The sequence below is a fragment of the Micromys minutus genome (assembly GCF_963924665.1).
Source record: "Micromys minutus genome assembly, chromosome: 3".
NCBI classification, from domain to species: domain Eukaryota; kingdom Metazoa; phylum Chordata; class Mammalia; order Rodentia; family Muridae; genus Micromys; species Micromys minutus.
The window spans coordinates 22,275,733-22,284,884 of NC_137972.1; positions in this window are offsets into that span (position 1 = coordinate 22,275,733).

The window sequence follows — 9,152 nt, forward strand, 5'->3', positions numbered from 1 at the left end:
CTCTGATGTCGGAGCTGTGAAATCTCTTTCCAGCTGACATCTTTCCAGTAGATGCACTCCACCTTTGGCCAGCACCAGGGGTCCAACCTTTTTCATCTCCTAGTAGGAGATTACTGTGGAAATTTCAATTTCTTTAGAGCCATTGTTTCAATAGTCTGGGAGTCAAAAAGTAGGGGCACATATGTCTCTCTGGAATATCTTCATTTCAGCCAGAAATACCATGCTGTGGCAAAGAAAAAGGGTGAGGCTCTCTTGCCAACCAGGAGACTGATTTTTTTGAAAGAGATTTATCACTATTTGGACAGTTCGTTCAGATGACCTCACAAGAGAGAATGGAGCCCAGGAGATGATAATGAATGGAACCACACCTTGATCAGATTTTGTGGCTGTTTGGTGCAGTTTAATTAACCTTTTGGAGATATTTTGTTCTACCTTTGGTCCACACTCCTTCATACCCAGTTTTACTGCACCATCTCCCACCCCTCGACTTTATCACCTCCCTTTGTTCATTTCAGTAAGAGATGCATGGCAGGTATGGCGCTTTTTGCATAGAGGAATGGATGACGTGTTCTTGTCCAGCTCTGCCAAGAAGTTGTGGCCGATTTAGCCAGACAAAGTAATGCCTGGCATTGGCTGTGGCAGTAAAAGCTGATGCTTGAGTTTGCTGGTGGGTTGCCAAGAGTACCCACTTTTCTTCAGCTCCACTGCCAACTCCGCTTCTTCTCCCTATCTTTGTAGTCTGTTCTCAGCTCTGTATCCAGTGAACATAGCACTACATGTGTGTGAGAGAAGGGTGTGGGGAGATGGGCAGAGGCAGTGTGCTAGCAAAAGTAATGAGAACACATTCTTTTTTTTAAACTTTATTATAAAAAACAAAGATAAATGTACAGATTTTTAAGCATTTTTGCATAAAAGTGTACAAATACATTTTTATAAGGTTGTAATTAAGTATTTGTGGGTACATATACATACACATATGTATATATGTAACAATAATATAGGAAAAGAGGTTATTAATTTGAGGAGAGAGGAGAGAAACTGGGAGGGGCTGTAGGAAGGGAAGGGGGATGTGATGCAGTTCTATTTTAATTAAAATATATTCTTTTTTTCTTTTTTTCTTGATCTTCACACAGTTTATGGGTTGTTTCTGGGGTGTTCAGAGCTTTCTGGGGTTAGTATCCCATTATCAGTGACTGAATATTATGTCTGTTCTTTTGTGACTGGGTTATCTCACTCAGGATGATATTCTCTAGATGCAACCATTTTCTTGAGAATTTCGTTAGGCCATTGTTTCTGATAGCTGAGTAGTACTCCATTATGTAAATGTACCACAATTTTTGTATCCATTCATCTTCTGAAGGACATCTGGGTTCTTTCCAGCTTCTGGCTATTATAAATAGAGCTGCAATGAACATTGTGGTGCATGTGTCTTTGTTTTATGTTGGAGCATCTCTGGGGTAAATGCCCAGAAGTGGAACAACTGGGTCTTCAGATAGTACTATGTCCATTTTTCTGAGGAACTGCCATCTGATTTCCAGAGTGGTTGTATCAGTTTACAACCCCACCAGCAGTGGAGAACTGTTCCTCTTTCTCCACATCCTCGTGAGCATCTATTGTCATCTGAGTTTTGGATCTTGGCCAATCTGACTGGTGTGAGGTGGAATCTCAGGGTTGTTTTGATTTGCATTTCCCTGATGGCTAAGGATGTTGAGCACTTCCTTAGATGTTTCTCAGCCATTCGATATTCCTCAATTGAGAAATTTTTGTTTAAGTCTGTACCCCATTTTTAATAGGGTTGTTTGATTCTCTGGTACCTTGCTTTTTGCGTTTTTTGTATACCTTGGATATTAGGCCTCTATTTGATGTGGGGTTGGTAAATATCTTTTCCCACGCTGTTGGCTGCCGTTTTGTTTTCATGATAGTGTCTTTAGCCTTACAGAAACTTTGCAATCTCATTAAGTCCCATTTGTCAATCTTTGACCTTAGAGCTTGAGCTATTGGTGTTCTGTTTAGGAAATTTTCTCCTGTGCCTATGAGTTCTAAGGTTTTCCCTACTTTCTCATCTAATAGTTTCAGTGTACCTGGTTTAATGTGGAGATCTTAGATCCACTTGCACATGAGCTTTGTACAAGGAGATAAGAAAGGGTCTATTTTCATTTTTCTGCATGCTGAGTGCCAGTTGTACCAACACAATTTGTTGAATAGGCTGTCCTTTTTCCATTGAATGTTTACAGCTTCTTTGTCAAAAATCAGGTGACCATATACGTGAGGTCTCATTTCTGGATTTTCTATTTTATTCCTTTGATCCACGTGCCTATTTCTGTACCAGTACCATGCAGTTTTCAGCACAATTGCCTTGTAATATAGCTTGAGGTCAGGGATAGTGATTCCCACAGATGTTTTCTTGTTGTTGAGGATGGATTTCACTATTCTAGGTCTTTTGTTATTCCAAATGAAATTGCACATTGCTCTTTCCAACTCAGTGAAGAACTGGGTTGGAATTTTGATGGGGATTGCATTGAATTGGTAGATTGCTTTTGGTGTTATGGCCATTTTTAAAATGTTGATCTTTCCAATCCTTGAGCATGGGAGATCTTTCCATTTTCTGAAATCTTCCTCGATTTCCTTCTTTAGAGGTTTGAAGTTCTTGTCATACAGGTCCTTCACTTGCTTAGTTAGAGTCACACCAAGGTATTTCATAGTTTTTGTGACTATTGTGAAAGGTATCTTTTCCCTTATTTCTTTCTCCATGTTTGTCCTTTGAATATAGGAAGGCTACTGATTTGTTTGAGTTAATTTTATATCCGGCCACATTGCTGAACTTGTTTATCAGCTGTAAGAGTTCTCTGGTGGAATTTGTGGGGTCGCTTATGTACACTATCATGTCATCTGCAAATAGTGATGTTTTTACTTCTTCCTTTCCAATTTGTATCCCTTTGATTTTCTTTTGCTGTCTAATTGCTCCGGCCAGGACTTCCAATACTATGTTTGAATAGGTAGGGGGAGAGTGGGCAGCCTTGTCCAGTCCCTGATTTTAGTGGGATTGCATCAAGTTTCCCATTGCATCAAGTTTGATGGTGGCTGTTGGTTTTCTGTATATTACTTTTATTATGTTTAGGTATGGGCCTTGGATTCCTGTTCTTTCCAAGACATTTAAAATGAAGGGGTGTTGAATTTTGTCAAATGCTTTCTCAGCATCTAGTGAGATGATCATGTGGTTTTTTTCTTTGATTTTGTTTATATGGTGGATTACGTCGATGGATTTCCGTATGTTAAAGCATCCCTGCATCCCGGGATGAAGCCTAGTTGGTCATGGTGAATGATCATTTTGATGTGTTCTTGGATTCGGTTTGCAAGGATTTTGTTGAGTATTTTTGCATCAATGTTCATAAGTGAGATTGGTCTGAAGTTCTCTTTCCTTGTAGGGTCTTCGTGTGGTTTCGGAATAAGGGTTATTGTAGCCTCAAAAAATGAGTTAGGTAGTTTTCCATCTGATTCTATTTTGTGGAATAGTTTTGAGAGTATTGGTATTATGCCGTCAATAAATATCTGATAAAATTCTGCACTAAACCCATCTGGACCCGGGCTTTTTTTGGTTGGGAGGCTTTTGATGACTGCCTCTATTTCTTTAGGTGTTATGGGATTATTTAGATGGTTTACCTGGTCCTAATTTAACTTTAGTACCTTGTATCTGTCTAGAAATTCATCCATTTTCTCCAGATTTTCCAGCTTTGTTGAGTATAGGCTTTTGTAGTATGATCTGATGATTTCTTGAGTTTCCTCAGTTTTAGTTGTTATTTCTCCACTTTCCTTTCTGATTTTGTTAATTTGGATACTCTCTCTTTGCCCTCTACTTAGTCTGGCTAAGGGTTTATCAATCTTGTTGACTTTCTCAAAGAACAAGCTCTTGGTTTTGTTGATTCTTTCAATGATTCTTTTTGTTTCTATTTGGTCGATTTCTGCCCTAAGTTTGATTCTTTCTTCCTGTCTACTCCTCTTGGGTGTATCTGCTTCCTTTTGTTCTAGAGCTTTTTGCTGTGCTGTCAAGTTGCTGATGTATGCTCTCTCCAGTTTCTTTTTGGAAGCACTCAGAGCTACGAGTTTTCCTCTCAGTACTGCTTTCATTGCATCCCATAGGTTTGGGTATGTTTTGTTTTCGTTTTCATTGAATTCTAGAAAATTCTTGATTTCTTTCTTTATTTCTTCTTTGAACCAGCTATAGTTTAACAGAGCGTTGTTTATTTTCCATGTGTATGTGGGCTTTTTGTTGTCTTTGTTGTTGTTAAAGACCAGCCTTAGACCATGGTGATCTGAGAGGATGCATGGGAGTATTTCAATCTCCTTATATCTATTGAGGCTCATTTTGTGACCAATTATGTGGTCAGTTTTTGAGAAGGTGCCATGAGGTGCTGAGAAGAAGGTGTATTCTTTTATTTAAGGATCATATGTTCTGTAGATATCTATTAATTCCAGTTGATTTATAACCTCTGCTAGTTTTACAGTATCCTCGTTCAGTTTTTGTTTCCCTGATCTGTCCATTGATGAGAGTGGGGTATTGAGGTCTCCCACTATTATTGTGTGGGGCACAATGTATTTTTTTTTTTAGCTTCAGTAGGGTTTCTTTTATGAATATTGGTGCTTTTGTATTTGGAGCATAGATGTTAAGGATTGAGAGTTCCTCCTAACAAATTTCTCATGTAATGAGTAAAAAGTGTCCTTCCTTATCTTTTTTGATAACTTTTGGTTGAAAGTCTACTTTATTCGATATTAGAATGGCCACTCCAGCTTGCTTCTTGGGGCCATTGGCTTGGAATGTTTTTTTCCCATCCTTTTACTCTGAGATAGTGTCTGTCTTTGTCTCTGAAATGAGTTTCTTGTATGCAACAAATTGCTGGGTTTTGTTTTTGTATCCAGTCTGATAGCCTATGTCTTTTTATTGGGGAATTGAGTCCATTTATGTTAACAGATATTAAGGAATAGTGGTTGCTGTTTCCTGCTATTTTTGCTTTTGGAGGTTGAATTGTGCCTGTATGTCTTTCTTCTTTTGATTTTCTTGCTTAGGAGTTTTCTTGTTTTTATTAGGATGTAGTTCCCCTCATATTGGGTTTTCCACCTATAATTCATTGTAGTGCTGGGTTTGTGGTCAGATATTGTGTAAATTTAGTTTTGTCTTGGAATATCTTAGTCTCTCCATCTATGGTGATTGAGAGTTTTGCTGGGTATAGCAGCTTTGGCTGGCACCTGTGCTCTCTTAGGGTCTGCATGATGTCTGTCAAGTCTATTCTAGCTTTCATAGTCTCTGTTAAGAAGTAGGGTGTGATTCTGATTGGTCTGCCTTTATATGTTACATGACCTTTTCCCCTTACTGCTTTTAGTATTTTTTCTTTGCTTTGGCCACTTCGCGTTTTGATTATTATGTGTCAGGAGGAATTTCTTTTCTGGTCCAACCTATTTGGAGTTCTGTAGGCTTGTTTTATGCTCATGGTCCTCTCATTCTTAAGGGTAGGGAAGTTTTCTTCTACAATTTTGTTGAAAATATTTACTGTGCCTCTTAGTTGATATTCTTCGCCCTCTTCTATCCCTATTATCCTTAGGTTCGGTCTTCTCATTGTGTCCTGGATCTTCTGGACATTTTGGGTTAGGAGCTTTTTGGTTTTTGCATCTTCTCTGACTGTTTTGTCTATGTTTTCAAAGTTGTCTTTGGCCCCCGAGATTCTCTCTTCCATCTCTTGTAGTCTGTTGGAAATGCTTGCATCTGTGACTCCTGATTTCTTTTTTAGGTTTTCTACCTCTAGGGTTTTCTTTTTTAGTGTTTTCTTTATTGTGTCCATTTCCATTTTATATTCCTTCTTCTATTCCTTCATCTCTTTGGTTCTGTTTTCCTCTAGTTCTTTGAGTTCTTTGAGTGTTTTTCTTGTTTCCTCTTTAAAAGCTTCTGATTCTTTATGCTTTCCCCCACCCCCTGTTCTTGTGTAAGGATCTCTATCATCATCTTGAGGTATAATTTTAGGTCTGAGTCTTCTTTTTCTGGAGTGTTTGGCATTCTGCTCTTTGCTGTGATGGGAGAGCTGGGTTCTGCTGTTGCCAGGTTGTCTTGGTTTCCCTGCGGTACGTTCTTTCCCTTTCCTCTTGCCTGTGTTTATATGTGGTCTTGTTGTCAGTGATTGGTTCTTGCCTCTCCCTTGTACCTGGCCTGTGTTCCCTGAACCAAGCAGTGGGAGGCACTTTCTGCACACTTGGCAGAGATCTCTCTGCAGAGATCTCTCTGCACCCCGGCTAGTCGGAACGCCTTCCCACCAGGCCTGTGTCCCTGGTTCCCCCGATGCTCCAATATATAACAGAGACACATGCTCCACTATGTTCACAGCAACTTTATTTTTAATGGCCAGAAGCTAGAAAGAACCCAGATGTCTTTCAATACAGGAATGGATATAGAAAATATGGTATATTTACACAATGGAGTACAACTCAGCTATTAAAAACAATGCCTTTATTAAATTCTTAGGCAAATAGATGGAACTAGAAAATATCCTGGAGTGAGGTAACCCAATCTCTCTCTCTCTCTCTCTCTCTCTCTCTCTCTCTCTCTCTCTCCCTCTCTCTCTCACACACACACACACACACACACACACACACACACACAAAACTCACCCATGGTATGTACTCACTGATAAGTGGATATTAGTCCAAAACTCTGAATACTGAGGATACAATTCACAGACCACATGAACCTCAAAAATAAGCGCGACCAAAGTGCAGATGTTTTAGTCCTTCTTAGAATGGGGAACAAAAATATTCTTAGGAGGAAATAAGAAGACAAATTTTGGAGCAGAGAGGCTGAAGTAAAGGTTATCCAGAGACTGCCCCACCTGGGGATCCCACCCAGCTACCAAACCCTGACAATATTGCTGATTCCAAGAAGTGCATGTTGACAGTAGCCTGATAAAGCTGTCTCCTGAGAGGCTCTGTTAGATCATGACAAACACAGAGGTGAATGCTCATAGGCAACCATTGAACTGAGAATGGGGTCCCCAGTGGTGGAGTTAGAAAAAGAACTGAAGGAGCTGAAGGCTGAAGGCATTTGTAACTCTATAAGAACAACTATATCAACCAACGAGAGCTTCCAGGGACTAAACCTCATCCAAAGTGTATACGCAGATGGACTTATGGCTCCAGTTGCATGTATAGCAGAGGATGGCCTTGTTGGGCATCATTGGGAGGAGAAGCCCTTGGTCCTGCCAAGGCTTGATGCCCCCCAGTGTAGGGGAATGTCAGGATGGGAAGGTGGGAAGGATTGGGTAGGGTGAACACCCTCATAGAAGCAGGGGGAGGCGGGATTTGATGGGAGTATTGAGGGGAAACCTGGAAAGTGGATAACATTTGAAATGTAAAGAAAAACATATCCAATTAAAAATATTCTTAAACTCAACTACAAGGAAGCATATAATATTTGAAAATCAGCATTTCAAATGAGAAGACATCATTTATATTCATGCAACCCTAAAAACGTCACAAAAATTGAACCAGAAGTTTGCAAAATCAAGATAAAATGGCTAAACTGCATGTGGTGTTTTATATATTTATTCCCAGCACTTGGGAAGCAGAGACAAGCGGGTCCCTGTGAATTCTAGGCTTGCTTGCTCTCTAGAGCCATATCCAGGGTAGCCAGGGCTTTGTAATGAGACCCTGTCTCAAACAAGCAGACAAAACAAAGAAACCAACAGGTAACATCAAATCAATAACAATATTGTTTATTTAATTCCATCAAAAGTCTCCCATCTCTATTAAGTCATCACAATCCCAAATATGGTTTCTGCAGGTAGAGTTCCAGGAAACAAAGGGTAGCCGAAGATGTAGCTGTGGTCATCTGTGAAAAGATTGGGCTTTTGTTCCATTTATCTGGCTGTCATGTCAATGTTTCTTAAATGCCAACCTAACCCATAAGTAGAGAAAGGGCATTTCTGTCTTTACATAGAAGAATGCATTGTACCATTCCATGTGTGTCCAACCTCATTTGTATGAGAATACAAACTATCTTTGCTGAACAGAGAATTAAATGCAAAGAAATTTGATCCCTTGTGTGTGAGGAAATTACTTTTGTTCCATGGGACAGTAAGATCAAGAAATAACATTCAAAAAGTCAGACACAGTGGCCCCACCTGTGAGCCTAGAATTCATGGGGCTGAGACAGAGGAGGATTGCTCTGAGTGTGAAACCAACCTGGTCTATGTTTTGAGTGTGAAGCTAGCCTAGACTACAGTGTAAGACTATGCCTTAAACAAACAAAACAAAACAAACAAACAAAAAGGCAAGAAAAGAAAATGATATCATTTCAAAAGGCCACACCCCTGTGATCGTGCAGCAGCTGTCTTCCAGTGGTGGCTGGGTAAGAAGGAGCTGTCACCCCAGGAAATGTTATTGCACTTTGAGGCTATAGCTCAGTTTTTCAGAATCCCTGTCTATAATGTAGCTTGAATTGTAACTATTTCTACCTATGCAGAAATGTATTCAGTCACTGATACAATTTATTTAATGTTATGAGCAGGATCATGTTAACATTTGTGGGTGACTGCTCTCCTTAGAGTTACACCAGTGTTTTCCAGCCATGGGCTGTCAGTTGACATTAACTTTATTTTTATTTATTTACATTTTGGCCATGAGTAACAGTGTGAAATGACAGCCTCTGACAAAGGTCTTCATATTCGGGACTTTACTTGTGTGGGTAGGATGCTCACAGGTTCATAGGTGGAGTCAAAGGTCAGCATGCTGTCCTCTTCTTCTAGCAGCGGTTCAAATGACCCCCCTCCTCTCAATTCTCATCAGTAATGCATCTTGGTGCTGTTTTAAAGGCTTGCTGGTCTGATTTATATGGAGTAAGATCTCGTTACAAAGTAGTTTTCCATATGTTTGCTTTTATTAGTTGTGTCAGTACTTGCTAGTGTGGGTGTGCATGTGGGTGCACAGGTATGTCAAGTGTCTTCCCTGTGGCTCTCTCTATCTTAAAGTGTTTCGAGGCAAGGTCTCCCACTGAATCTGAAGCTCATATATTTGGCTAGGGCGGTTAGCTAATAGTTTAAGGGACAGGCCTGTCTCCTCCAGTCTGGTCTCATGGCTTTTAAACATGGGTTCTGGGATATGAACTTCAGGATGTT